The 6,272-nt window shown below is 41.5% G+C and overlaps 1 protein-coding gene and 1 long non-coding RNA gene across 9 annotated transcripts in view; one reads left to right on the plus strand and one right to left on the minus strand.

The window, feature by feature from the left end:
* Nucleotides 1-6,272, minus strand: part of LOC109313731 (poly(rC)-binding protein 3-like) — an 894,664-nt gene that overhangs the window by 512,158 nt on the left and 376,234 nt on the right. The window lies entirely within an intron of this gene.
* LOC109313824 overlaps nt 4,640-6,272 on the plus strand; it is a 100,804-nt gene continuing 99,171 nt past the window's right edge. The window contains exon 1 of the long non-coding RNA XR_002102152.1: nt 4,640-4,731. This is a non-coding gene — a long non-coding RNA (uncharacterized LOC109313824). The remainder of the gene's footprint in view (nt 4,732-6,272) is intronic.

Raw genomic sequence — 6,272 nt, forward strand, 5'->3', positions numbered from 1 at the left:
TTAGGGCGGCTAGGAGCTGGAACCAACTTCCAAGGGAAGTGGTGCTGGCTCCTACCCTGGGGGTCTTTAAGAAGAGGCTTGATGCCTAACTGGTTGGACTCATTTGAGTCCAGTTTTGCTCCTGCCCAGGCGAGGGGTCAGACTTGAAGATCTACAAGGTCCCTTCTGACCCTATTTCTATGATTCTATGAATGCTGCAAGCAATCATCCATGTGTAATTCTCATCAACTAATGTATACTAAGTTTTCATGCATCCAGCTGCTTTGGCATTTGGAAAGCTATACCTCCATTTAATTGAGCATAGAGCTGCATCCAATCACTTTTAACATTATTGGGCCATCCCTTGGAATTACCAGACTCAAACAAACAGGTCAGTTTCTGTTTGTAGGGAGTCTGTAGAAGAACTGATGGGCTATGTCCAGCAGTGAGTCAGAAAAGAATAAAAAAGAAGTATCTAACAATTTCCAAATTATTCCCTGCTACCAGAGGTGAGGGTTACATACAAGCAGAACCAACAGATTGTAAGAACCAGTGGCAATGTGTAGGGGGTGCACAGGGGTGCACATGCACCCCCTGACAGGCTGCACTCACTGCTTAGGCAATGGGATGGGGGGAGGCAGGAGCGCCGGTGCCCCCCTTGCAAGTGCTGGTCAGGGAGCGGGAGCGCCGCAGTAGCTGCTTCACATTTGGCTGGTCAGTGAGATTGGCCACGGGGGGACCCCCAGGTCGCTGACTAGTCGCAGGGGGAAAATGTGTCCACCCTGACTAAGGTGGCACCAGTCACCCATAAGAACTCATTTGAACCTATTCAAGTAGGGTTTCCTACATTAACTTCCCAATTAAAGCAAAGGAGAATTCCAATATGGAGCCCCTTGCGGTAGGCACATTGTTTTTGTTCTGTGTTTCTAAAGCATAAACCACAGTGGGATCCTGGTTTAGGAGTGGCACTCTCTGTCAATGCTAACAACAATATGGTCAGTGCTAGACTACAGCCCAAAATGCACACCACTGCTTGACCATCTGTGATAGCGGACATTTTCTATTGACTATTTTCACAGAATATAGCCATCACTGGTATTACGAATGATATGTTGGCCTTCAGCACTTTTACAGCAATAGAAACAGAGGAAAGTAGGGCAGGAAGGGACCTTACAACAGCATTTGGTCCAGCCCCTTGCTCCAATGCTTAACTACCCTCATAGTCACAAAGTTCTTCTTAATTTCCAACCTAAATTTCCTTTGTCGCAACTTAAGAACAATGTTCCTAGGCCTATCCAACTTCTCCATAATCACCTTTCAAGTACCTGAAGACTATTATAACCCTCCCTACCCCTTCCCTGCCCTCACCCTGCCTCAGCCTTCTTTTCTTCAGACTAAATAACTAGGTATTTTAGACTTTACTGATAAGTTTTGTTTCCAGGCCCCAGTCATTTTTGTTGCTCTGTGCTGGACTCTCTCCAACCTTCCTACATCTTTCTTGAAGTGTAGGGCCCAAAACTGGACACACTATTCCAGGTAAAGCCTTACCAGCGCTGACTAGAGTAAAAGAATTACTTTCCTTGTAGGGGAGGCAGAGCCCCAAGCAGGAAGGACAATCGGAATGACTGAAGGAAGGCACCAGGAGGGGTGGGATAAACCATCTTCCTCCCAATTAAAATAATTTCCAGCAAAGACCCCCTGGGAAACTGACCAAGGTCCAGCCCATTAACAAGCCTGTTTCTTCCGTAAGCAACAGTGAAACTGGAAAAGACCCTACAGACTCGATGCACAGGAAACAGCAATGGCAGACTACAACTGGGAGTTAAGAGGCCTTGTTTCAGTGCTCAATTCTGCTCCATATTTTCTTGTGTGATCTTAGACAAACTAATTCAATTTCTCCACCTGTAAAACACTGCCTTCCTACCTTACTGGGGTTTTGTGAAGATGAACTCCATTAATTACTGAATTGGTCAACCACTCCTGTAGAGGAACCAAGTACCTATATAACTTAAAATAGCAGTGCTGAATTGGGTCAGAAGTAAAGCCAGACTCCAACCCCTACACCCTATCCCGTATTCAAAAACTCATTTTTAAAAGCAGAAGGCAGGGACAGGTGGTCTGCCCTGCCTTCTGCCTAACTTCAGACTAACACAGCTAACTATCTCTCTCTAATCCTTTTTTACCAGGATGCATATTCACCTGAACTGTCCTTTCCTTTGAATGTCTTCTGCATTGTACAATATTGCCTATTTATTTTTCATTCTCAGCTTTAGTTTCATCATTAAGCTGCTAGTAAAGATACCATTTCCTTTACATAACCATTTAAGAAAAAAATGATGCTGAATCAAGTTTATTTCAGAATAGGAAAAATACTGATTTTTATTTTTCACTGAAAAGGCTCATTTCCTTTATATCATTTCATTTAACAAAGCTGATATATACAACTAACACAAGCATTTCTGTTGGAAAGGTTTTCTCCTCCTGCTGTTCCTGGAAAGAGACATTTTCCTTAAGTTTTATATGTGCCCCAAAAATTACTTTTCCAATTTTCTATAGCAACTATACAATGATTTTATTGTAAGGATGAGGTATACATCACATATCTACAAAGTTAATGGCAAGTTCAGCAAAAGTGCAAACAGCAATGCTGTTGCTTAAGCACTACATAGAAAAAACTAATATCAGTGCATTTATGACTAAAGCTTATAAAGTCAATCTCCAAAGAATCAATAGAACTACCTTAGTAGTATGTAGTAGAAAGTAACACCTTTCATTGATTTTATGGAAGATATTTAACAGCCTGTCACCAGTGAAATATCTCATTATATTAACTGGGTCAGAATTAGGTCTAGGACAGCCCTCAGAAAAATTAAACCTATTACTTCCAACATAAGTAATAGCTGATTTTCAAGTATCTTACTACATAACTAGGGTACAAGATAAAACCAGTTACAGACCTCCCCCACATTTTGTACATTTGTTGTCACTCATCTTAAATGGCCTGATACATGTATTACAAAGTCATGTTTTTTGGTTAATATAAAAGCTAAAAATATTTAAATGCTCACTGAGAAACTCTGAGTTTTAAATTTTAAATCTTTCAAAAATTTTTATCTCACTTTCTAAACTTGCTTGTTCAGTTACCTACAGTGCATTCCCCTCCCCATAATAACTGAAGTGACAGTAATTGGGGCTTATAATACCATAATGTGCATAGATGGCTAGCTCTGAAAATAAAATTTACGCACCCAAGTTAGGTGCCTAAGTTCCATAACAATAAATGGGGATATAAGTACCTATGAATAGCAAAAACTAGCACGATCAGCTGTGAAATGCCTAAACCCAGCCAGAAGAAGAACACTGAAGAGAAGTGTATGTTTGAAATAATGCATTTATCTGGGAGTTAGGTCCCTATAAGCAGCCTGGAATTAGGTATGTGAGATTAGCAGTGTAAACATGCAACACAATAACTACAAAATAATTTACCCTGCCTTTTATGCTGTACTAAAATGTTCTCTGTGATGCATAGTCTTTTGGAGAAGAAACCATTCCCAATATCATTTGTACACTGAACAACTTAACACTGCTCAGAGTAACTTGCAGTATTCAAATCCAACTGTCATGAAGGATCCTGTCTTAAACTCAGCGGTGATATAAACCATGGGCAGGATTTTGTAAAAGAGGGGTGTGGAAGTTGCTATGGGCATGGCATGGGTAGTGGCACCCTCTCCTCCCACCTTACCCCCCATTCGCTGGACAGGCATTACCTTGCAGCAGAAGCAGTAGCAGGGAACATACATTAAGTCCCTCAATCAGGTACGAGTCTTTTCTCCTCCCTTCCCCTCTGTGCTCAGTGACACATTCCCTCCCCTCCATTCCCCAACATTTTGCCTGCCACTGCCACTGCTGCTGCAGCTACCCCTGCCCCTGCCCCTGTTGAACCAAGCTGTTCCAGGGACTTGGGGGGGGGGGAGGGGAGAGGAGAGTGGGGATGCTCCAGCAGCAGGCAGAGAAGGGTGGGAATGGGAAGGGAGAGGATGTCCCATAGAGGGGAAAGGAGGAGATGGAATTCTTACTTCCTTGGAGAAATGTAAAAACCCCTCAACTGCTGCTCCAGTGGTCCTGACTGAAAAGGAGTGTGTCTGTGACACTGCACCCACTCTGGATCAACCCAATATAGACTGTGGAGTAACAGATAGAACATCTTGGGTGAAAACACCTTAGGAAACAGATATAAGCAGTCAAGTAACTTTCACCTAACTGGTATCAGAACTGAGCAGAACAAAGGCAAGAAAAGATCAGGAAGCAGGTTAAATGCACGGGTTAGTGGTACATATATTATTTCTCATCCAGAACTGATAAGTTTCCATCACTGCAAAAGGCAAACCTGGACAAAAGTGGGTTTGACACATTTTTGGAATATGTCTTTCTTCTGGCCTATCATCACTTCCTCTTAAAGAACTCAAAGGGTTTATTCCAATGCTCTTACTCAAACACAAAGCAAATTCTGCTTACAGTTGCATCGTTCTTGTTAATTATAACCAGACAGGTATCATCCTCTCTCAAATAGCTAATCATTTCTTACTCATTGTTAATCATCTCTTTTTTTAAATTGCTCTCCAACAGGAAGAGTAACCAACTAAGCTGGGATACAAAAAAGGGAGGACAAGCAATTGTGCATAAAGATCACATAGTCACCCATTTTGATATGAGAGGATACCCAATAATTATGAACGTATGGGTGACCCTCAGGTGAGACCTTCATTTATTCTCTGCACTCCATTGCATTCTTCTAGGCAGTGGTAAAAATAGGGTATTTAAATATAATATCAGTAATGGCAAATGTAAACTTACTTTACAAACACCGTAGAATGCCGATAATCATGCTTGCCTAATAGTACTGCTAAAGCCAATTAATTCACACTGAACCCTGCACAACACTTAACTCTACCCTCCAGTGTCTCATTTAAAAATATTTTTTATTCTACAATTATCACACCCTGGGATATAGGCAAAATATATCCATTATCATGATGCCCCCACTAGTGACATTTATAACAGTCCTGAGACCACCCAAGCCCCTATTTAAAGGCAAATACAGATGGGATAAACAAACTGTAATTGTATTTCCAGTGCCGCACAAGATACTAAGCCCTGCCAGAGGTCAGCATCTCTTAAAAGGAAAACCAGCAATTCGTACATTTGCAGCCACAATGCAACTTGTGATGTATTAGATGCAGGTCTCTACGTAAACTATTTCATGAGTTTTGTTCTGCGGTACTTTCAGGCTTATCAACGGCAATGGTAAAAAGATAAGAAAACACAAATGAAAAACCATGGGTTGGGGGATGGAGAATGGAGGGCACGTTATATGCATAGTTCCAGCATCAGCAGATATCAAGCGTGTGCGATGGGTGATATCAAGACCCATATCCTAATCATGATATCGAAGGCCTCATATGAAATTATGTTCAAGTGAAAGTTAAGGCAACTGAGTAAAAAGAAATCATCCGGATTCTTACAAGTAACTGCGAAAATAGAATTCTTTGCCAGAATCAAAGTGAAGTGGCATGACCAGACAATAACAAATTCTCTCAGAGCCTCAGACATTCATTTTTAATTTCAAGTTATTTTAATCACCTAAAAAGAATTAGAACAGTTTTGGGGCTAAGAAGCTGGACTGAAAAACTCACTGGATCTAAGTTCTATTACTCAGGCAAGCCACTGAGAAGGTTCATCCTACAAATGCTTGAACCTAATTTGAAACTTTATTCATGTGTGTAAAGTCAAACAGTTATGAAGAAGGATAGTTTATTCATCCTAGTTACTTTAAAGTGTGCTTCAGTGTTTAAAAATCAGGGCCAGATTTTTTTGTTTTGTTTTCTTTTTTTGATGCCAACCCAGGAAGAGTATGTCTATAATCATGGCACTTGTATTCTTAGGCTAGGGAGCTCCTGACAACATCCCACCCACATACACCTGCTGACATGTTCCAAGTGCAGAAATATACTTGTGAGGCCCGTGAGGAGTGTCTCTTCACAGCTGCGCTCAAGAATTAGTGTCTGGAAGGCTAGGGACAGATATTATACATAAACTGGTGTAAGTGATTGAAAACCATAGATTTCATAGACATTAGGGCTGGAAGGGACCTCAGAAGATCGTTGAGTCCAGCCCCCCTGCCTAAATGGCAGGAAGTCAGCTGGGGTCATGGGATCCCAGCAAGATAAGCATCCAATTTACTCTTGAAGGTGTTCAATGTACGTGCTTGAACCACCTCTGGTGGCAGGCTGTTC

This window comes from Crocodylus porosus, unplaced genomic scaffold (genome assembly GCF_001723895.1).
Source record: "Crocodylus porosus isolate Cpor-Errol unplaced genomic scaffold, CroPor_comp1, whole genome shotgun sequence".
Lineage (NCBI taxonomy): Eukaryota > Metazoa > Chordata > Crocodylia > Crocodylidae > Crocodylus > Crocodylus porosus.